This window comes from Sceloporus occidentalis, unplaced genomic scaffold (assembly GCF_023333645.1).
Source record: "Sceloporus occidentalis isolate IW3139 unplaced genomic scaffold, rSceOcc1.0.p SCAF_9, whole genome shotgun sequence".
Classification (NCBI taxonomy): Eukaryota; Metazoa; Chordata; class Lepidosauria; order Squamata; family Phrynosomatidae; genus Sceloporus; species Sceloporus occidentalis.
This window is the reverse complement of record NW_028316989.1, coordinates 23,400,931-23,425,972: the sequence shown is the minus strand read 5'-3', so window position 1 is coordinate 23,425,972 and position 25,042 is coordinate 23,400,931. Positions and strand designations below refer to the sequence as shown.

Genomic DNA, 25,042 nt, shown 5'->3' with positions numbered 1-25,042 from the left:
TCCTCCTAATGTTGAGCTGGAATCTCTTTTCCTGCAGCTTGCATCCATTCCTCCGTTTCCTCTTTTCTGAAGCAGCAGAAAACAAGCTTGCTCCCTCCTCAATATGACAACCCTTCAAATATTTAAACAGGGCTCTCATATCACCTCTTAACCTTCTCTTCCCCAGACTAAACATCCCCAGCTCTCAAGTCTTTCCTCATATTCCAGACCTTTCACCATTTTAGTCGCCCTCCTTTGGACATGCTTCAGTTTCTCAAAGTCCTTTTTAAATTATTTTGCCCAGAACTGGACACAGTATTCCAGGTGGGGCCTGACCAAAGCAGAATAGAGTGGCACTATTACTTCCCTTGATCTGGACACTATACTTTTATTCATGCAGCCTAAAATTGCATTGGCCTTTTTAGCTGCCGCATCACACTGTTCACTCATGTTCAACTTGTGGTCTACTTGGACTCCTAGATCCCTTTCACATGTAGTTTCATTCAGCCAAGTGTCCCCTATCCTATACCTGTGCATTTCATTTTTCCGCCCTAAGTGCAGTACTTTACATTTCTCCATGTTGAATTTCATTTTGTTAGCTTTAGCCCAGCTTTCTAGTATATTCAGGTCATTTTGAATTTCGATCCTATTCTCTGGGATGTTAACTACTCCTCCTAATTTGGTGTCATCTGCAAATTTGATAAGTATGCCTCCAATTCTGTCATCCAAAATTACTATATATATATAGCTTAGGTACAATGGGAGTTGTAAATCCCCTACCATAATCCCAGGTTAAAGGACACATGCCTGTCAATATGCTGCAAGTAGCTTCTGAAGTTGTCAGAGATGTATGGGAGGAAAAGGGATGGGAAGAACAAAGTGTTTTCTTGAGTGTCAGAAAATCGTGACAAAGAGACTCTGGGACTGATGAAAGTCTTCATGGCCTCTTTTAGGGAGAGGGAAGAAAACAGCAAACACCAAGGGCTGTACTATGCGCTAACACCTCAGGGCACAATCAGCATGGCTTGGTTGTCAACAAGAGTAATAAAGGCCCAGGTCTCAGCCACCTCTTGCAGGCTTCTCAGCATAATGCAATCAAGTGCTTTTTTTGCAATTTGATGAGGCATAATTCCAGGACCAACAAAACAACTACCTACCCCCTTCTTTGGGAATAAGAAAACATTCATCTTGTTTCCAGGTGCTTCCCCTGATGCACCACCTATGTCGTCTTTCAGTGCGCTGAATCTTGCAGTGTGCTGCATGGCCCACCATTCACAAGATCCAAGGCCAGAACTACGCTTCACAAAACATGGCAGAACTTTGGTACTTTTACAGTTTTCTTGTTAGTATGTGCTGAATAGGATTCAGGTCTGATGCTCTTTAGATATGCATGATTATGGAGAAGACAAGGCTGTGCGACATCACACAATCAAGATGGCACTCAACATGGATGTTGAAGCGTTGTGTTGTGAAACACTCTTGAGCTCTGACAGGTGACCTTGTATTTGTAGTACTATATAAATAACAGTGACAGATAAAAAACAAAGAAAGGTACACCTACTAATGAGAAAATAGCAACTGCTAAAGTTCACAATCGCTTATTAATTGCCGAACTGAGTATTTATTTTGATTCTTTGCTGACATGCACAATGTACTTGTCACAAAATTCGACTCCCTGAGAAACCCAGGCTTTGTTATGTTTTTGTTTTGTTTTCAAATACAGTGCGCCCGCGTTATATGCAGGTGCGCTATACGCAGCTTTCAGCATATGCTGAAAGCTGCGTGGGAGCGCATGAGGCGCAAGGGGTGCGGCGTCTAATTCAGATAAATAGGGTGTGTGCCCGTGGCACGCGTGCGCTGCCACATGCACAAGCCCCATTCACTTGAATGGGGCTTGAGCATGCGCGGTATTTGGCTTACGTGGGGGGTCCAGAATGGATCCCCTGTGTAAGCCAAGGGCAGACTGTAATACTCTTCTTATCAGATTGGCTTAAACATCTGTGCCTGAGTGGATCTGAGCAATTTACATTCAGTTTTTAGTCCCCTCCCAAGTAGAGTAGGTCTACAAAACCAATGGCTGAAAGGTAATCGACATAATATAAAGCACACTGAACTGTCCATAGTAGTCTTCTGAGTGAAGTACCTTTAGAAAAAGATGGACAGCTTGTAACCCTTTAGATGTTGTTGAACTCCAATTTCCCTTTTGGTTGCCAGGGAAGAAACAGAACAGTGCTCCTATACGTCTAACAGTTGCATAGAAGAGGGAATTTCAGCAGGTGTTGTCTGTCATACAAACTAAACCACTAAATATATAGGAGCCTTGTGCTGATTTTCACCTGGCAACCCAAGTTCTCAGCAGCCCTTAGTCACAGAGCCAATGAGGAGGAACAACAGAAGTGAGAGTCCCATAGCATCTGGAAGTCCATACTTCTTCTTACCCTTGTTTTAAATCCCAGACTGATAATGTCCATGCAGGGGCACCATTGGTGTCTTCTGAACAGGAAGGTATGTGTATATGTGTTTGTATATCTGTGTGTGTACACACACACACACACACACACACAATTTCCTTTTCCAGCAGAACCTTGTTTAAAGAACATGGTTTTCCTGACCTTTTCTTGAGGTTGGTGTGTTCATGTATTCTTAGGGGCAGTACAGACTACCCCGAAACAGTGGTCTGCACTCACCCATTTTCACTGTGAAAGGACACTGCAGCCGCCAAACTGCGCAGCATCCCTCCGTATTAAAAAGAACCTGGTTCTTCCAAGTTCTTTTTTTGGTGCATTGCGTATGTCACGAGTGTGCCATTGGCACACTCGTAACATACACTACATGCAGCAACATGCAGATGCTGTGCGGCATCATCGTCATCATGGCGGTGCCCATGTGGAAATGACACTGCCATGATGATGACACCCGCACAGACTAGGGTTTGGAGGGTGCAGTTGCTGTGCGCTCTGGAACCCTAGTTTCTGCTTTTGGGCAGTGTGTCCCACAGCAATGTTAATAGTTGTTGTTGGTGGGAATGAGTGTGAGATAGAGCCTGTTCATTTAAAACAAAACAAAACAAAACAAAATAATTTTCATCAGTCTTTCTCCCATATCCATGTACTTTGTCAAAGAATCTAGGTGCAATTGCTCTTGCAATGAAGTGCACATCTGCATGGGGTTATGCCCTTCAGGGGCCAATTGGATTCTGCAGTTATCATCTACTCTGTTAATGATGAGCAACATTTTGGAAGTGTATGTTTGCCTTTTGCCTTTCAAGTATCTGACTCAAGAGAAAGTTCTCAGTGCAATCTTTTACACTACAAACTGCAATTTCCCACTGTGTATAGGCTTCTGTTCAAGCATGCTCTGGAACGCTCATAGTTAATTAATCTCTACATCTGTAGAAGGCACACAATTTACCCCAGAGACACTGTTTGCCTGGGTTGCCAACATCTTCTAAAAAAAATTATACTGACAGTGGTCCATTAAAAAAATTACCAGAACACAGCAGACACCTGCCATGATAATGACCAACCTGATCCATCACCAGTGCTATAATGCGCAGAAGCAAGATAAGGTTGTTTTCATATGTCAAATTCGGTTGCTATTGTTGTTTGTAGGAACAGAATCAAAACCAATTTTCTTGCCTTTCTTCTCATTAAAATGAGCAAGTTGTTAGGAGAGTTCATATCAGGCAGAGCATGATAATTGAGATTGCCTGATGTAAATCAATCAGAATTCATTGAAACCGGTACAGTAAATAAGTGAGTTGGGAAACAGAGAGAGAAAAAGTAGCTTGACATGCAGTTCCTTCTGCCAACATGCTGTGCTACATTTTATTAATGGGACTCTTCAGACTGCTAAAAGTCAATTCTCCACACAGAAATCTAGCTAAGGCTCTCTAAGACATCAACCATTCTTTTACAATTTTTTCTTAGGCATTCTTTCTAATACTGAGTTGAAATTACCCAGTGAGTACATATCTATTTCCACTAGATTCCTATCATTGGTTGGCTACAATTGTAAACTTTCTGGGAATATGGACTATGTGAATCTACAGCAGGAGTTGCCAATTATTGCAGTTTTTTATATGCATTCCTTCAAGCCACTTTCTCATCAAGAAAATCAAGGCTTTCCCTGGAACATGATACAGTCAGCTCTCCCCTTATGCGGGGAAAACCACATATGCTCTTGCCCAGCAGTGTGATGCAACAGCTAAAAAGGCCAATGCAATTTTAGGCTGCATCAATAAAAGTATAGCGTCTAGATCAAGGGAAGTAATAGTGCCACTATATTCTGCTCTGGTCAGGACCCACCTGGAATATTGTGTCCAGTTCTGGGTACCACAATTCAAAAAGGATGTGGAGAAACTGGAGCCATGTGTGGGTGACTAAAATGGTGAAGGGTCTGGAGACCATGTCCTATGAGGAAGAACCTAGGGAGCTGGGGATGTTTAGCCTGAAGAAGAGAAGGTTAAGAAGTGATATGATAGCCCTGTTTAAATACTTGAAGGGATGTCATATTGAGGAGGGAGCAAGCTTGTTTTCTGCTGCTCCAGAGACTAGGATCCGAAGCAATGGATGCAAGCTCCAGGAAAAGGGATTCCACCTCAACATTAGGAGGAACTTCCTGAGAGTAAGGGCTGTTCGACAGTGGAACACACTCCTTCCTCTGAGATTTTGTTGGAGTCTCCTTCTTTGGAGGTCTTTAAAAAGGGGCTGGATGGCCATCTGTCAATGGGGATGTTTTGATTAAGAGGTCCTGCATGGCAGAATGGGATTGGACTGGATGGCCCTTGCGGTCTCTTCCAACTCTATGATTCTATGAATCTACACCTTATACTGATGGACTGAAGGTAATTTTATATATAATATTTTTGTTAATTTTTGCCTGAAACAAAGTTTGTGTGCCCTGAACTGTCAGAAAGCACTATCTCAGCCACCTAAGTGGACCATTTTGAATTCTGGAATTCTGGGTAAGGGATACTCAACCTGCAAAATCACAATGGCTAGTTTGCCAAGATTTGTTTTTTAAGTCAAGATGAAATACACTGCTGTTCAGCATGTACTGACATGTTCAGAAACCCCTGAACATGCAAAACATGAAAACAGCATCTGGTTGACTTCACCACCTGTTGAGATAACATCATGTGCTCTAAATTTAAGATTATTAATGCACAGTGAAAAGCTCGGTTTAATACACGGAGACACCTGGAATCTAAGAGATCCACTAAGCCTAATTAAACGGTAAGTTCTAATGTCCCATAGGGAGTGAGTAAATTTCATATCAGGTCGGAAGCTATGGATCTGGTGTCATCAGCCATTCTGCTCAAAAAGCCAACCTCATTTCTACCCTTTAAACAAGCAATAGAGATATGAATAATAATTTTCTTTTAAAACAAACTCATTTTCCCCTGCAGAACTATTATATCGGTTTATTATTTTTCTATACACACTGATAATAATAAATCACATCAGCCATAATGTTTCCATCAACTACACTGTTTAAAGCAAAGCAGAGTCAACTGACATTTGTATTTGGCCCACGTTAAACTGGGGTTCTGCTCACAACATGGAGATTGTGTACACACACCTCCCACAGGGCAGCAACTACAAGGAACAGGCATATACAGAGGTACTCACAGTCATGTTAAAAGTGTCTCTTGACAACACAGCAGGCTTTGCTTGGCAACAAAGCAGTATCATTAAAAGGAGAGTAAGTGAATAACCAGAAGACAAAAGGAAAATAAAATAATCAACCTAGTTAATCAAAATTCAGTTTCTGGATTTTCAGCAAAACATCCAATTACTAATAGAAAATCCACTTATTGGTTCATTCAGAGAGTTAGATTTTTTTCCAGTAGCCCATCATAACAATGGCATATTATCACTGGAACTCACTTCATGGGCTACAAACATTTTACACCGCTCCCAACCCATGTAAAACACTTAAGACTACAATTCTGGAGACAGGGTTTCAATCCTAACTTGGAGGTGTAAACCCACTGAGGGACTCTGACCATGTCACACTCTCTCAGCTTCAGAGGATGGCAACATCAACCCCCCTCTGACGAAGACGAGAAAACCTGACAATAAGGTCACCTTAGGGTTGTCATATGTTGGACACGACTTGAAGGCACACAGCAAGAGCCAAACAAAACATCCCACAAGGCTCTGTCCTGGGCCCAGTGCTATTCAACATCTTTATCAATGACTTGGACGACAGAATTGGGGACATAATTATCAAATTTGCAGATGACACCATTTTAGGAGGAGTAGCTAATACCCCAGAGGACAGGATCAAGATTCAAAATGATATGAATAGAGTAGAAAGCTGGGCTAAAGCTAACAAAATGTAAGGTACTGCACTTGGGGCAGAAAAATGAAATGCATAGATATAGGATGGGGGACACCTGCCTTGAGGAGACTTGTAAGTGTAAAAGGTATCTAGGAGTCCAAGTAGACCATAAATTGAACATGAGTCAACAATGTGATGCGGTAGCTAAAAAGGCCAATGCGATTTTAGACTGCATCAATAGAAATATAGTGTCTAGATCAAGGGAAGTAACAGTGCCACTCTATTCTGCTCTGGTCAGGCCCCACCTGAAATATTGTGTCCAGCTCTAGGAACCACAATTCAAAAAGGACATTGAGAAACTGGAGCGTGTCCAAAGGAGGGCGACTAAAATGGTGAAGGGTCTGGAAACCATAAAGCCCTATGAGGAAAGACTTAATAATAATAATAATAATAATAATAAGTTTTATTTATGTTTCCCCACCTCTCCCGGTGGATCGAAGCGGGGTTACAGACTAAATAAAAGCACAAACTGTTTACATAAAATTCAATTAAAAGCAGCTAAAAACAATAAAATATCCAACATCAGACAATAACAATAGCATCAACAAGCAAGGCAGGGATCATACACAGACAGGGGCATATCATTCATATCATATCAGGGGGGTTTTCATATCAGGTGGGGTATGCTTGGCTAAAAAGCTCGGTTTTAACTGCTTTTCTAAATGTTTCTAGCGAGGCTGCCGAGCGGATCTCCTCAGGAAGACTATTCCAAAGTCTCGGAGCCGTTGATGAGAATGCTCTTTGCGAAGTAGCAACATATTTAAAGGTTGCTATTTCCAAAAGGTTCTTACCCGATGTTCTAAGAGTGCGGGGCGGATTATATAGGAAGATGCGGTCCCGTAAGTAACTCGTGCCTAAGCCATGTAGGGCTTTATAGGTAATAACCAACACCTTGTACTGTGCCCAGAAGCAAATAGGGAGCCAGTAAAGATCTTTTAAGATAGGTGTAATATGGTCGAACCTTGATGAACCGGGGACCAATCTGGCTGCCATATTTTGCACTAACTGAAGCTTCCGAGCTTGGTACAAGGGTAGCCCCATGTAAAGCGCATTACAGAAATCTAGATGAGAGGTTACCAAAGCATGTACCACTGTTTCAAGGTCCCTTCAGTCTAGGTAGGGTTGCAGTTGACGTATCAACCAAAGCTGATAGCAAGCACTTATGGCCGTCGCATCTACCTGAGATGTAAATTGCAGGGACGAGTCCAGAAGTACTCCTAAACTGCGAACTTCGTCCTTCAGGGAAAGTGTGACCCCGTCCAGGACAGGTTGGCAAATTTCCTTCCAGACCCAAGGAACCTATCACAAGTACTTCCGTTTTCTCTGGATTCAGTCTGAGTTTGTTTTCCCTCATCCAGCCCATTACCGACTCCAGGCAGGCATTCAGAGGAGAGATGCCATCCTTAGTCCCTGTATCTGTCAGAGACATAGAGAAACATATTTGGGTGTCATCAGCGTATTGATAACACCATGCCCCATATCTCTGGATGATCTCTCCCAGCGGTTTCATGTAAATGTTGAACAGCATGGGGAATAGAATAGCTCCTTGAGGGACACCAGATGTCAGTTCCCTCTTAGAGGAACAAGTGTCTCCCAGCTTCACCATCTGAAATCTGCCTGAGAGGTAGGATCGGAACCACTGGAGCACAGTGCCCCTGATACCCAAGTCCCTCAGGCGTTCCAGAAGGATACCGTGGTCAATGGTATTGAAAGCTGCTGAGATGTCCAAGAGCACCAACAAGGCCACACTTCCCTTGTCGATGCCCAGACGGAGATCATCGACTAAGGCGACCATGGCAGTCTTAGGGAGCTGGGGATCTTTAGCCTGGAGAAGAGAAGTTTAAGAGGTGATATAATAGCCCTGTTTAAATACTTGAAAGGATGCCATATTGAGGAGGGAGCAAGCTTGTTTTCTGCTGCTCCAGAGACTAGGACCCGGAACAATGGATGCAAGTTACAGGAAAAGAGATTCCACCTCAACATTAGGAAGAATTTCCTGACACTGAGGGTTGTTTGACAGTGGAACACACTCCTTCCTCAGAGATTTTGGTGAAGTGTCCTTCCTTGGAGGTCTTTAAACAGAGGCTGGATGGCCATCTGTTGAGGATGCTTTGATTGAGAGTTTCTGCATGGCAGAATGGAGTTGGACTGGATGGCCCTTGGGGTCTCTTCCGATTCTATGATTCAATTCATTGAAATCATCATTAGTATACAAGTAGACTTAAAATATCTCCCCATCTGTCTTAATTTTTTTTAATAAAGAAGGCAGACATAAGCTGGAGCACCAGACTATACCTGGCAGGAGTTCTAGAGCCTGAGAACAACCATTGAGAAGGCCCTCCCTTGTGTTCTCACTAAACCTGTTGTTCATGGTGTGGTCTAGATAGACAGTCTGAAGATCTTAAAACCTGGGAATGCTAATACTGGAACTCTGTAGGGCCAGGAGAATCGTAAGAAGCAAAATAGATCTAGGAAGAATTAACAGCTTTTGTGACAAGTAGTCAAGAGGAGCCTTCTTGAGGGGCTAAGTCTGGCAGTACACTTGCAAGGAGGTTTTCCTGCTGCCTTTGGCTACTCCACAGGCAGAGAAACTGTGGTTCTTGTGATCTGACTTTTATCAGCTCTGCCCAGTGCAAACTATTGGTAAGGAATACTGAGAGCTGCAGTCTAATAATAGCTAAAGGACCACAGACCTCCTACGCCTGCCATGTCCTCTGTGGGCAATAAGCAGGGCCAGCTCATCTATATAGGCGAACTGGGCAGCTGGCTAGGGTGGCAAAACTTAGGGGCAACACGGTGGGGTTTTTTGTATAATTGTTTGCATAATTAAGCAATATTAAAGTGAAAACTCATTACAGCAAGCGATGTAAAAGCAAACTACTGTATGACAGTTTCTTTGTACAATGGCCAAAACATAAATGTGTGTCCCCCTATGTCCGTGGTACGGTCACATGACACATCATCCATGCGCCTTGAATGTAACCTCAAAGTCAACAACCCCCTCTCCTCTTGCCGCGCCTAAACCTGCCTTACCCTTGGAGCCAAAACACGGGATGCCAGTCGCCTTGAGTTTACTGTTTGCAACAAACAAACAAACTGATTTGATTTTGAATGTTTGCCTAGTACGTTGAATACTGTGTTGCATTCTTATGACAAGTTTGAAACTAAGTAAAGAGGAAGTTTTAGTTGTTTAGGTGAATAGTCCATTTATTACTGCATTATCTTAGGGGAGAGGGGGGTGCACAGCCGCCCTGTATCCTATGTCTTTTATCATTACGTAATCAGAAATCAGAAAAAGGATGTTGTTCAATAAAAGGCGATAAATTAGGCTACAGAGGCAATACAAGCAGAAGGCTAAAACTTTAACAAAAGGAGACGGACTACTTATATTAATTATGAGGGGCAACGGGGTGCCAAAATATTTCTTGCCTAGGGTGGCCAAATACATAGAGCCAACCCTGGCAATAAGTAATACATGACTGAAGGAGAAAAGAAAGAAAAAAGAATGAATGCTAGGATATTTGTATAATATCCTTGTACCAGGAGTACAAATGGTCTAGCTACCTTGGTTATGATTCAATGAGCATGGAAGTTCAGAAAGCATATCCCTTTGGTAGATCTAGGGGACTAAGCTTCACACTTGCAGTACTAGGAACCCTGACCCTCAGGAACTCCCACTCCTGGCTGCTGTTTCCCCAGCTCCTTTCCTTAGTTCTCTTTAATAGTGTTACAACTTGCTGATTTCCAGAATCATGAACATAGGACAACCTTTCAGATGGGTCCATAGTGAATTTTGAGTGGTGCTCACTTGCGCTTTGCATTTAGAATTCTCCATTAGTATTCCACTAGTACCTTAAAGGCTCAGTCATTGAGCATTCAGCAAAACACCTATCTGACAGTATAGGGACAGCAAACCTCTCCCAAAGTTAATCTCCAAAGCTGACCTTTTACAAGTTTCACTGATATGCTAAGTGGATAATATTTTAAAGGAAACTGAACCATCTTTCAAATGTTTTTGTCTCATTGGGATGGCTTTTGGAATGAGAACCAGAAATTAAATTCTGCTGATATCTTTGATTTTCAATAGGCAAATGGATGAAAATACATGGCTATAAATAAAGAAAAGTATCTCAAACAGGCAAAATGATCATGTGAATACTGTGATACCACTAGAGGGATGATAAGTGATAGTTGTGTATGAACATTATGAGAATCCTGCCATAATTCATGAAGGTGTTCAGTTCCTTCAATCCAGAAACTCTGGTGAGCAAACAAGGTTGTTAAATTAGAATTTAACACAGAATTCCATGCAAGAAAACTGACTTCTTTCCATCCAATATTCATGCTTCACCTACACATGACTGAGTCGCGTGAATGACGCATGTGCCAAATGCATCTGAGGAAGTAGATTGAAGTCTACAAAAGCGCATGCTGCCAGTTTCTTTCTTTCTTTCATTTAGTCTCAAAGGTGCTACAAGTTCTCTCTATGTACATGTCCCTGTGTGCATGCACATATTATGTTTCTTTTTAAATATATATATATTGGTTTCCAAAAATATTTAAAACAAATCTTTTTGTTACACATTCACAACAATTTTCCCCCAAACCATATTAGACTTAAATAAAATTTACGAAAATGTTAACCATCATATTACTTGCTTAAGTAATGCCTTTGGCTCCCATTTCATCCTTTTAAACCCAGCTTCTTATAAGTCATAGTACATTTTTCTCTTAGTGATCAATCCTCATACATTTGATATCTTTACAATAATGTGGCCTAACTCTCTTCTCAGTCAAAAGGAATCATGGCAAAAGTCCCCTTAATTTTCTTCATACAGTCTAGAAAGGGTTCCCAAGTCCTCAAGGAATCTTCAAGTGGTTTCTTACTTATTACAACTGTCAACCTATCTATCTCCATATAATCATATCTATGATTCTATGATTTTATATATCTTGCTTAGTGGAATTTCAACATTCTTCCACTTTGAGGCATATAAACCATATTAAAAGTCAGTTGACCATATTGCCTTTCAATGTCTTCATCCTCTAACATATTCAACAAGTAAAGCTTAGGATCTTTGATTAACTTTATTTTTAAAATCTCGAGTGAATTAAAGACCAAAATTCACGAACTCCCTTACATCTCCACCAACAGACATATTATGTTTCTGTAGGAAAAATGATAGCACGGTCACTAGATAAATGGGTGAAAATGCCACAGTGCTTGGCATATGTTCAATAAAGTGTGAGATTCTGTTGCCGGAGACTTTTAAAAGACCAGATATTTCAACATATAAAAACATCACTTGAGTTAAAAAGTTATGAAAACCCTGTTGTTTGTGTTTGTATACACATATCATAGGAGGAGAGAGAGACATGCAGTCAGTTTCTGGAAAGAGATTTAGGCCGCAATTTGTCGGTACCTGGATGAATCTTTCTAGATGTTACCCACCTCCTTTTCATCGCTGAAGTTAGTAGCATGGTCTTAGCTGAATCTTTATAAGTCAAAGATCTCTTTGGCATTTTTTAAAAAATATATTGTGACATACTTGTATCATTTTGTCAGTCTCCTTGTGTTTATATCCTCTGTGGCTTTGCTACCAACTGAATACACTCAAGTGTAGGGCTCCTTGGGGACTACAGATAGCAACTTCCATAAGAGCAATACGGAGAGACAGATTCGTTGCTAAGGCAATGGTTAACAATGCCATAATACAAGATGCTCTCCCCTTTACAGAATGGCGCATGGTTGGCTTGTCAGGCTCTTGCCATATTGAACTGTAAGGGAAAGAAAATGTACCCTCCCAAGTGAAATGGATGGGCTTTATGGGGTGCGCATGCATGTTTGCCCTCCCATGGGTTAGAATTTATATCCCACAACCTGAGCACAATTCCCAATGATGAGAGTTAAACCAGGCAAGGCAGAAGCACAGATCACTGAGGTCTCAAAACAAGGAGGAAATTACAACTCCATACAGTATGATTTTCCCTCTACCTGTCAAGATCATCTTAAGTTCTACGGAGTGTAGAAGTTTCTGCAGTGACCTTTTGCAGATAGGAGTGAGAGTTGAGAAACCTATTACGGCGAATAACCCAATTTGCTAGCTAAGTGTAAGTGGCAATTTCCCTCCTTAAATACATTACCGTGAAAGGTAAATGGCTATAAACAGAAAGTTGTGCTTTCTTCTCTCGCTCTCAAATGATTTCTTAGAGCACCATTTATAGGGCACTGCCTTAATGCGCTCTTCTTAGGAGAAAGGCTTTGAGGGTCATCGCTGCAGGATGTGGCACATTTCTTTATTGATTTAGTGATATGCATGTGCAATTTTGTTTAAAAAATGGAGGGGGTATTTGTAATAAGATATGCTACAGAGCTGAAGCTCTTGTAACAGGAACTAGAAATGTAGATCAGGTTTTTCTTAGCACAACACACTCAGAAATGGAGATTCTTAAAACCAGTCAATGAAGCATCAGCCATAAGGATTCACTGCTTTCCTCTATGCTCTATAGGTGGCAGGCAACAGGAATCTACAATGTATGTATTTAATCTTCACTGGACCTGGAGTTGTAGATATAGAAATGTATGTCTTTACTGGGCATGTTCTTGTAGCTGGGAATTTCTAGCATTCCCCACATCCTCAGATTGGCCTAGATATAGTTTAGGTCCAGACTATCTGGAAAAACTGTGAATTTTAAGATCCTTGGAGGAACGGCTTTCTCATCACCATCACAAGCAAGGACATGGAAAAGAGCCTTTTCAGTGGCTGCTCCCACATTACAAAACACCATCCCATGGGAGGCTAGGTAAGTCACCTCTCTTTTCCCACTTTTTTGGGGTATGGTGTTATCAATATGCAGGCGACACTCAACTCTACTACCTCAATTCAAGGAGGCTGTCCTGGTCCTAAACCAGTGTCTGTCATCAGTAATGGATTGGATGAGAGCAAACAAGTTGAAACTTAATCCAAACAAGACAGAGGTGCTCCTGGTCAGTCGCAGGAAAATCAGGCAATAGGGATGCAGACCCAAGGGTCTGGAAACCATGTCCTATGAGGAATGCCTTAGGGAGCTGGGGATGTTTTGCCTGGAGAGGAGAAAGTTAAGAGGTGATATGATAGCCCTAGAAATATAGAGCTGGAAGAGACAGCAAGGACCATCCAGTCCAACCCCATTCTGCCATGCAGGAACTCTCAATCAAAGCATCCCCATTGACAGATGGCCATCCAGCCTCTGCTTAAAGACTTCCAAGGATGGAGACTCCACCAGACTCCAAGGGAGCAATGTGTTCCACTGTCGAACAACCCTTTCTGTCAGGAAGCTCCTCCTAATGTTGAGGTGGAATCTCTTTCCCTGGAGCTTGCGTCCATTGCTCCTAGTCCTAGTCTCTGGAGCAGCCGAAAACAAGCCTGCTCCCTCCTCAATATGAAATCCCTTCAAATATTTAAAAAGGGCTATCATATCACCTCTTAACCTTCTCTTCTCCAGGCTAAACATTTCCAGCTCCCTAAGTCTTTCCGCATAGGGCATGGCTTCCAGACCCTTCACCATTTTAGTTGCCCTCCTTTGGACACGCTCCAGTTTCTCAATGTCCTTTTTGAATTGTGAGGCCCAGAACTGGACACAATATTCCAGGTGGGGCCTGACCAAAGCAGTATAGAGAGGCACTATTACTTCCCTTGATCTAGACTCCATACTTCTATTGAAGTAGCCTAAAATTGCATTGGCCTCTTTTTGTTAGCTGCCGCATCGCACTGTTGACTCATGTTCAAATTCTGGTCTACTTGGACTCCTAGATCCTTTTCACACATATAAACCTTTTTCAGCCAGGTGTCCCCCAATCTGTGCATTTCATTTTTCTGCCCTAAGTGCAGAACCTTACATTTCTCCATGTTGAAATTCATTTTGTTAGCTTTGGCCCAGCTTTCTAGTCTATTCAGGTCATTTTGAATTTTGATCCTGTCCTGTGGGGTACTAGCTATTCCTCCTAATTTTGTGTCTTCTGCAAATTTGCTAAGTATGCCCCTAATTCTGTCATCCAAGTCATTGATAAAGGTGTTGAATAGCACTGGGCCCAGGACAGAGCCCTGTGGGACCCCACTGGTCACTTCTCTCCAGAATCTCCAGCTATCCAGGCTTGGCAGGGAGAGTCCTGATTATTTTTTTATTATCCCACCCTTTCAACAGCTTTTAAAGTGTCCCAGTTTTTCTCGTCTTCCTATTCCTGGCAGAATAACAATAACAACAACAGCAACAACAATAAAAAGTATAGCAGAAAAGAGCCCCGAGCAACTTGTAATGTACTGTGCCCCCCCCCCACCCACCCACTGATATTTATAGTGGACCCTTGAATCCAAGATCCTCCGTGAATAACAAAATCTGTGGATGCTCACATCCCATTAAATATAATGACATAGCAAAATGGTGTCCCTTATAAAAAAAATGGAAAATCAAGGTTTGATATTTGAAATTTAAACTTATTTTGAACATTTTCAAACCGTGGATGCTTGAATCCGTGTATAAAAAAATCTGACTGTAAAAATATAAATCTCCAAAAGCTAACTTTGATTTTGCCATTTTATATAAGAGATACCATTTTACCATGCATTTGTATTTAATGTGACTTGAACATCCATGGATTTTGGTATCCATAGGTAATTCCTGGAACCAAATCCCAGCAGACATCAAGGGCCCACTGTAGTGTATAGGTCCGTGAGTGGCTTTTCTTCTGGGAGAATAGGAATATTCCCACTTTAATCTAGAACATGTTGGAGAATAGTTGTTGATTTTACACACACACACACACACACACACACCTGTATTTATACTCTATTTCCTTTAATACGCAGAGTATTGTATGCAAATTTTGAGCCCAGAACTGTATTACAACATTTGGAGATGCAAGCGATCAAAAGAAGACCTTGGTCCCCAATCTACATGGGTAGCACAAATTAGGTTAGTTCTTTGAAATGTGGAGAAGAAGAAATTCTCAGGCATCCCTATTTGACACCTGGATTCCTATTCGTAAATGCATTTTCCCTGGGTAGAAGCTTCCATCCACCTTCTGCAGGTCATTGCATAGGTTGCTATCTCGTCCCACATGCTGTTCTGCCACAATTAGCAGGATTAGTGACAAAGGGATGTGAGAATCCCATCTCCATCCTTGCGCTGTGTGGGTGAGCTGTGCAAAGGAAGACCCGCCGCCACGACGAAGACTCCATTTTCTGATTATAATTCCTTAATTATAAAAGCACCTTCACAAAAGCGGAACCATGGGGATCTCTTGTGTCCTGGATGGCACTCATCTGGAATCAGATTAGAGAGTCCCGCCTTCAGCAACTTCTATCCAAATAAAAGCACAAAGACGCACAGTAGAAAATACATTGCAGTGTATGGAATTTAATCAGTCGCCCTCCCCCATGTCGCTTCTGATTGTGCCGTTTCTGTTCATTAAAGATCATGCTGAGCTCCAGAGCTGAACCTCTTCATTTCGAAGGGTTTCTCCCAGCCAGAATTATTTCTCTCTGAATTATTTCAGGCTAAAGCTAATAATTCTCTCTATAGATAGATAGATGCTTCCCATATGATACAAGGCCCAGTCTCTTCTATCGTAACTGCATTCCCTCCAACATTTCACAGATGAAAAGCAGGGCATGTATGTACATTCAATATCAGAATAAGGGTAGACAGCAAAGTTTATTAATGAAGGGGTCATTCAGACATTGCTTTTTTTTTTAAAGTGTAGTGATACAAATAATCTCATTCACATATTGTTATTCACACTATGGATAGAATCATAGAATCATAAAGTTGGAAGAAACCACAAGGGCCATCCAGTCCAACCTCATTCTGCCATGTAGGAACTCTCACTCAAAGCATCCCCGACAGATGGCTATCCAGCCTCTGTTTAAAGACCTCTAAGGAAGGGGACTCCACCATAATCTCCAAGGAAGGAGTATGTTCCTCTGTTGAACAGCCTTTACTCTCAGGAAGTTCCTCCGAATGTTGAGCTGGAATCTCTTTTCCTGGAGCTTGCATCCATTCTTCCAGGTCCTATTCTCTGGAGCAGCAGAAAACAAGCTTGCTCCCTCCTCAATATGACATCCCTTTAACTATTTAAACAGGGCGATCATATCACCTCTTAAACTTCTCTTCTCCAGGCTAAACATCTCCAGCTCCCAAAGTCTTTCCTCACAGGGAGCTGGGGAAGAAGAAAGAAAAAAGAAGACATATTTTAAAAAGGATGGGTATAATGTGGCCCTCCCCAGCTGATCCTTCCAACACAGCTAGAGGTGAGAGGTGGAGGGAATTGTTGTCCACCCACATTTTGTGAGCTGTGTGATTTCAATCCCTGATCACAAACTCATAGAGCTTCCAGTGCAGGAATCCGCACTTAAAGCTGGGCGTCCAACCTCTGCTCAAAGTGTTCAAGGACTTCCAAAGGAGAGTCTACTACCCTCCATGCAGGATACTCCATGGTTGAGTTCTATCTTCCCAATGATCCTTTTTGTTGTAACATTAACTCCTTGGTTCATGTCCTAGTCCCTGGAGCAGCAGGACTTAAGCTTGCTCCAGCTTCTACACAACATCTATTCATACATTTAATGATTTAGAAGTACTTGAGAAAGAACCAGAGAAATCATAGGACTTCTGGCTTTTTCTCTCCTGTCAACCCCCATCACACATAACACTCAGAGAGCCATAATCTCTGACCAAAGAATGATTCCAAAATATTCATTTTCATGTTACATGCATCATTTAAACAGCATACCTCCAAAGTGACCCGAAGCAGCTTTATTTTGGCCTGTCTCTATGGGCCCATCATCTGGAGTTTTTGTGTGAATAAGGACACAGTGGAGTTGAACAAGACTGATCCTATGAGGCCACCTCCCTACTCTCTTTAACTTTCATGACCTCCGGCACAGCATAGACAGTTTGCTAAGCAAACAGGTATTCTGAGACTTTCCCCAGTACAAATCAATTTTAATTACAGCAAAGCCTTGCCACAATAGTGCTGGCAGCCAAATGGATCCCAAACTGGGTAGTCTTTCCTTTCCTCGCCCACTAACTATCTCAAATTAAATGGTGAATTGTACTGCAGCAGCGGTATTGTCATGCAAACGAAGAAAAACAACTTCCTTTCCAATTTTCTCATGCAAATAGAGACGGCATTGTTGAGACAGAGAATATGTTTTGCCATCTCAGTGGTTCTGCAAGAGAGATAAGAAGGATTGCACAAGTTCTGCAATTCGTAAGCTGACTGGCTGTTTACACACACACACACACACACACACACACCCGTACAGCACTAAATTTAAACAAAATTAGGAGTTGAAACAGCATCAGCAAACACGGAATGTAACCAGCATTATTTTCTTTCTTATGCCATATATTCACATTTATTATGTCTATCTTCTGGTTCAAAACACCATGCTTAGCATTTTCAGAGTAATAAGAGAAAGTTTTCTCTCTGATTCCACTGGCGCAAGTTAGGATTTGCAAACTAAGGATTATATTCCAGAAAAATTCACCTACGTGTTCTTAGAACTGCAGACTTTTTGATAGTAAGCCACAATGAAATCTCACAAAATAGCCATAACTTTGGGCTGCGATACTATATCTGGAGTACTTCTGACTAAACATATAAGAGTTTATCGCATTGGCTTTGCTTCCGCGACAGATGTGGGATGTAACTTTAAGAAGGCGGATCTTATTGTATTTCCCCATCACTGGGCCGTACACAGCCAGTTGGCAACCTGGGCTTCTCTGGGCTCCTTCTGCATCTTTTCAAGAACTCATCTTCTACAAGCCTATATCTCATATATGCTTCATACTGTATTTTGCTTTTCCAAATCACATAAAAGACAAAAGTGTAGAAGAGGCTGGTTACCATACTTCCAGAATTAAAAAAAAACAACCCACTAAGAGTTCACAGCAGCCCCAAGTAGATCCCTCCAGATTTGTTGGTCTACATCTCTTGCCATCACCATCTACTCTTCTAATATATCTAGAACATATCAGATTGAGGAAACCTATTCCAGGAAGGCTGTATACAGAGTACTTGTTCTTGAATCCATTTTATAAAAAGCTCTTGCCCTTTAAGAAGGAAGCATACCAGCAGATGAGCAAGAGATGATAAAGCCAGTAGAGAGAAAGGGAAGGACAGGGGTTTAGTCCGTCTCCATTGGGGAGCAAGAAGGCCAAGTCAAGCTTAGCCCGTGCAACTTAACAATAAGACAGAACTGTTTTTAATCGTGCCTCAAGGAGGATTTATGTCAGGTAATCCTAAAAAGAAAAAAAACACCTTTGACTGGACCTCAAACCATCATACTGTGTGCAAAATTACATGAAAACCCCCACGAGACAGTCTTATTTACTCAGTTCTTTTCAATGACCCACTGTAGGGTCATGGAAATGTGGGCAATTCAGACTAGGACTCAAACATCCAAGTACAATATGGGTTTCCAAGACAACATGCCAACAGAATCCCTTTCATAGTGAGAGAGGTCCACAGACCAATGTAGCAATGTTTCCTTTGACTACAGTGCTTTTCATGTTTCTCGGGCTATTTTTATACCTTAAGAAGTTAAATCAAACCTTAGATACCTCAAGACACATATAAAACCTTAAGACACTCCTTCCATTCTTCTCAGATGCTTTATCTTCACTGTTTTAGTTTTTTCTGCCTTTCCCTTTTATTTTACTTCCAAGAAAGACTTACTCAGCCTTACTGCCATGATGGTGTGGTCAAAGCCACAAAGTATACCCTATTACTCCCACTAATTACTCTACTCTTGGGAACCACCTCACTGGAGATGGGAGCTTCGCTTCAAAGTGTGCTGTTCACAAACTTCACTGTTGTCAAATAGTAGGACTTCATATAGTCTTCCTTAAGCTTCCTTTCTACTAGCTTTGGGGGCATAAGATGAGGACTTTAAGTGTAGTGGGCATAATAGAAATGGGGCTGAATTGTCAGGGACGGAAACTTAGCATCCAAGGTAGTAAAAAATACTGGACTTAGTGGCTATTGAATTTCCAGCAACATTTGATTCTGTTTGAGAAATAATACACAAATAAAGTCTATCATGACTTGGAGATGGTCCCAAACCATGCTAGGTCTTGCCTCATACTCTTAGAGGCATCTAGTACTAGTAAGATATTAGTTAAACAGTAACTTCTCGCTACGCAGGAGATCACTCTTGCTGATACATAGATTCCATAAACCAGTCCAGAATTTGGGAAGGGTGAGTTTCTATCTTTCCAAAAACATCTTACAGAGGATGCAAATATTTCCATTAATCTACCGCATGAAATATCTATTTTCTAAACACTCAATAGTAACCTCCTGTCTTTCTCCTGCATATTGGAGGAATCACCACTTGTTATCCATGTGGTTCTTTTGTCCTAAAGGAGCATATTGTTGGGACCAAGAAGAAAGTTTAATCAAGCAATTCACATGGCAAAATAGGAAACAAATAGGAGTTCTGCTACTTTTGTCAATCTTCCAAGAGGAAAATCCAACAATTCCTTTTTCAGCAATTCATTATAATGATTTTGGGCATTGTCCATATTGGAAAGGACAGCAAGGTATAAATTGGGTGAACAGGGTCTGAACAGTTTGGAACACTATGCTATCAGAGTAATTAACTTGAAGCGTCAAGTAATTAGAGGAAGAGAAGAGGCGACAAGTTTGTTTCTATCTGATATTCTCTCATTTATTTCACTGAGAAAGATGGTATTCATTCCTTATGGACCTTAAAAGAAAATGTAATTTGGGGTGGAGGGGTTACTTTTCATGACTTTACATATACAGTGCTTCAGTCAGTCATTATTGTTATGTTATGTAACTGAAAATATTTAAATATATATATCTCAAATGATGTTGCTGGCAGATAGGCAGGAAAAGGAATGTATAAGCATCAAATACATGCCCTCATCCAAAATTTGTATATAGAAAATGGAAGAACTGAGACAGAACCTATAGAATCATGGAATCATAGAATCATAGAGTTGGAAAACACCACAAGGGCCATCTAGTCCAACCCCATCCTGCCATGCAGGAAATACATATCAAAGTATCCCCAACAGATGGCCATCCAGCCTCTGCTTAAAGACTTCCAAAGATGGAGACTCCACTACATTCCGAGGGAGTTTGTTCCACTGTCAAACAGCCCTTACTGTTAGGAAGTTCCTCCTAATGTTGAGGTGGAATCTCTTTTCCTGCAGCTTGGATCCATTGTTCCTGGTCCTGTTCTCTGGAGCAGTAGAAAACAAGCTTGTTCCCTCCTCGATGTGACACCCCTTCAAATATTTAAACAGGGCTATCATATCATCTCTTAATCTTCTTTTCTCAAGGCTATACATCCCCAGCTCCCTAAGTCGTTCCTCATAGGACATGGTTTCCAGACCCTTCACTGTTTTACTTGCCCTCCTTTGGACACACTCCAGTTTCTCAATGTCCTTTTTGAATTGTGGTGCCCAGAACTGGACACAATATTCCAGTTGGGGCCTGACCAAAGCAGAATACAGTGGCACTATTACTTCTCTTGATCTAGAGACTATACTTTTATTGATGCAACCTAAAATTGCATTGGCCTTTTTAGCTGCCGCATCGCATTGTTGAGTGCAGAATTAAATATATAATTTATAACTGGAAAAGTCAACAGTGTGATGCGGCAGCTATAAGGCCAATACGATTTTAGGCTGCATCAATAAAAGTATAGTATCTAGATCAAGGGAAGTAATAGTGCCACTCTGTTCTGCTTTGGTCAGGCCCCACCATGAAGCCCTATGAGGAATGACTGAGGGAGCTGGGGATGTTTAGTCTGAAGAAGAGAAGATTAAGAGGTGATATGATAGCCTTGTTTAAATATTTGAAGAGATGTCATATTGAGGAGGGAGCAAGCTTGTTTTCTGCTGTTCCAGAGAATAGGACACATGGAGCAATGGATGCAAGCTCCAGGAAAAGAGATTCCAGCTCAACATTAGGAGGAACTTCCTGAGAGTAAGGGCTGTTTGACAGTGGAACACACTCCTTCTTTGGAGATTTTGGTGGAATCTCCTTATTTGGAGGTCTTTATACAGAGGCTGGATGGTCATCTGTCAATGGGGATGCTTTGAGTGCATGGCAGAATGGGGTTGGACTGGATGGCCCTTGGGTTCTCTTCCACTTTATGATTCTATGATTCTATGTAACATACTGCAGACAGACGGGCTCAATAGTAAGAATACTGAGGTTTGGACTCTGTCCATCCCAATGTCTTGTTAAATACTTCCGAGTTTGACTCTTCTCTGTTCTGTTCACTCTGTTTGCTCAGAGCCAGTTGCACAGCATCCAAAACACAGCCATCTAGTACATTATCCTGCTGAAGGTCCTCATGTTACAAAGACTTTCTCAGCTGAAAATCCTTCTAAATCAAGCTGTCAGCCCCAAGAAAGCTACCCATCCAACAGCACTCTAAGGTCCAGTTCTGGAGTAATGTAGAAGAGAACGAATTTCATCCAAGGGATCTGTAACTAGTTCCCTTGCACTTAAAGAAGCAAGTCATGTTGCGTGCTGCAAAACAACTCAAAGTAAGATGAAAACCTACCCAGACTAATTTATTCACATGGACCTCTTCGCCAATATGACCTGAATCAAAATTCCTTCTGAACAGGAATTCTAAAGATCCCCCATGTCTGATTTCTTTTTTTCTTTTTCATCTTTTTTTCAATTCTCTTTTTAATTATTCTCTAAGCAACATTGCAAGCATATATAAAAACAAAATTATTATTCTGGCGAAGGCAAGTATTCAAAAAACCTACTTATGTCTGATTTCATCTAGTGATATTTAAAATATTCACTAAATTTCTTGTTCTCATCAAGACAGGCTGATGAGAAATTGCCAACCTCTGTGCAAATTCTCACCTTTAGAAATGAGGAACGCTTTGCTTTTCATCAAGGACTCAGTAATTTGTGCTTAAACCTCTCTGTGCAAAACTTGCCTCTTTACTTTCTGAAGGAAATTAGTGGCAGAGAGAGAGAGAGAGAGAGAGAGAGAGAGAGAAGAAGGACTGGACAATGGATTAAAAAGATTTAAACAGCCCATCCAATGCTTCTAATTTTAAAAAGGTCCATGCAATAAGGCAGGAAGTGTCGCTGCCTGGCTATCCAACTTGAAATTTCAACAGTTTATACAATTTGCATGAAAGTTATTCTCACAAATATTAGACATAAAATATCCTGTTGAGGACAGAGTAACTTGGAGGTCTCTTATTCATAGGCCTGGCATAAGTTAAAGGCAGCTTGAGGTTAGCTAACAAGAACAGGAGAGATTTTCATGTGAGAGAATGAGATATACAAGGATTTTAAATTCCCAGGTCTATCCAAAAGGATGTTGAGAAACTGGAGCGTGTCCAAAGGAGGGCGGCTAAAATGGTGAAGGGTCTTGAAACCATAAAGCCCTATGAGGAGCGACTTAGGGAGCTGGGGCGGTTTAGCCTGGAGAAGAGATAGTTAAGAGGTGATATGATAACCCTGACTTGTTTTCTGCTGCTCCAGAGAAGAGGACACAGAACAATGAGTGCAAGCTCCAGGAAAAGAGATTCCAGCTCAACTTGAAGGGATGTCATATTGAGGAGGGAGCTGACTTGTTTTCTGCTGCTCCAGAGAAGAGGACACAGAACAATGAGTGCAAGCTCCAGGAAAAGAGATTCCAGCTCAACATTACAATGAACTTCCTGAGAGTAAGGGCTGTTCAACAGAGGAACACACTCCTTCCTCGGATCCTTCATTGGAGGTCTTTAAACAGAGGCTGAATGGCCATTTGTCAATGGGGTTGCTTTGATTGAGAGTTCCTGCGTGGCAGAATGGGGTTGGACTGGATCAGGGCCCTTGAGGTCTCTTTCAACCCTATGATTCTATGATTCTATGATAATTTCATCACATCTTTAAAACGTACAATCATAAGTAGCGGGTTACGCTATTTTAGCATTTGTATGAGTTGTTATGTACAAAATCAGTACAAAAGAACAACAGTGAAATGGACACATTTTCGTCCTGCTCCTGCAATCAGCTTGAAGAAACGGAGAAGGAAAATTGGCAAAGGCTGAAAAGCTACTTTTCACTTTTACCACTTCTTAATCTAAAATTTGGCAAAACGGGATGCTTTTACTACCTCTTTTTGCAGACGAGCCAGATGATAGGCAAATAGTGCTCAGATTTTTACAGACCAGTGTTTTGATTCATAAGCCATCGCATGGGCAAGCAGGGAGAAAGAATAGCATTTTCCATGGGAAAACAAAACCCATGCTTGTTTGGAAACTATGGATTTCAGATAAACCATTGATATTATATGGATATCTGATACCAATGAATGGCATAGTAGGGAACTAAATAGAATAATCTGTACATCTATTACATATGACCAAACTGGCTAACTTAGAACTGAATCATATTTGAAATGTAGGCACCAAACGTAGTGATAATTTAAAAACAAAATGTGTGTGGCACCATTAACCACAAATAGAGCATCACCTTACATTACATTACTTATTGCATAGCCTTCCTATGTAGGATGGAGGCCAAAAAGCCTTAGTTACATGGTAGTCAAGTGGATGAGCACCAAAGGTTCAGAGACTGACAACTGACTTCAACTGTATTCATGAAATCATCGGATTCCTTCAAACAGATTTCATTTTGAAGCTAAACTGAATTCTCTCCTTATATTTCCCTTTGCAATATTTGCAACTGAGTATTTGCAGATATTTTCTGAATGCTTGATGATTTGCTCAATATTGATTAAGTATTTGTATTAAAAGCAACTGGCATTCAGGAATACTTTTGAAGCATTTGGTTGCATATTTTAGCTGACAAGATACCACATTTAATATCTGTCATAATTTGATGAATAAGCAGTGGCATTTGATATATGTTAGGTAGAGAAGCTCATACGATTTCATAGGAGCCAGAGCAATAATGAGATGACATTGCGTCCAAATGTTGCAGTTTGAGTTAAAGAACCACAATGAAAAACAATGTGAACTTTGAATTGAATTTTTACATTAAATAATGGAATAGCAAAATTTGATATTTAAGGAACTATATGTATTAATATCCAGTTCATATGTAATCAGACTGATTGTTCCTTGATGGATCTTATTATCTCATTTAATTTGAAATTAGATTTATTCCTTTGTTGTTATGTGCCTTCAAGTCATGTCTGGCTTATGCTGACCCTAAAGCAAACTTATTACAGAGTTTCCCTGGCAAGATTTATTCAGAAGAAATTTGCCTTTGGCTGAGAGAATGTCTAGATTACTGCAGTACACTCTTAAAGCACTGCTCTGGCTGCCGCCTGTTGTAAAATGTGGGCTTGTAAAGCTAGTAAAATGTGGCCTAGACAAGGTAACTGTTACATGGATTTGTAACTGGTTGACCAGCCAAACCCAAAGGATGGTCAGCCATGGCTCCTTTTCATCCTGGAGAGAAGTGACCAGTGGGGTGTCCAGTGGGGCTCTGTCCTGGGCCCAGTGCTTTTCAACATCTTTATCAATGACTTGGAGGACAGAATTGGGAGCAAACTTATAAAATTTGCAGATGACACCAAATTAGGAGGAGTAGCTCCTAATTCAATCCACAAAATGACCTGAATAGACTAGAAAGCTGGGCCAAAACTAACAAAATGAAATTCAACACAGAGAAATGTAAGGTACTGCACTTAGGGCAGAAAAATGAAAT

The 25,042-nt window shown here is 41.1% G+C and overlaps 1 protein-coding gene across 2 annotated transcripts in view; it reads right to left on the bottom strand.

Annotated features, from left to right (window-relative positions):
• The window catches only part of KIRREL3 (kirre like nephrin family adhesion molecule 3), a 1,115,257-nt gene that overhangs the window by 873,763 nt on the left and 216,452 nt on the right, over nt 1-25,042 (bottom strand). The gene's annotated exons all lie outside the window — the stretch shown is intronic.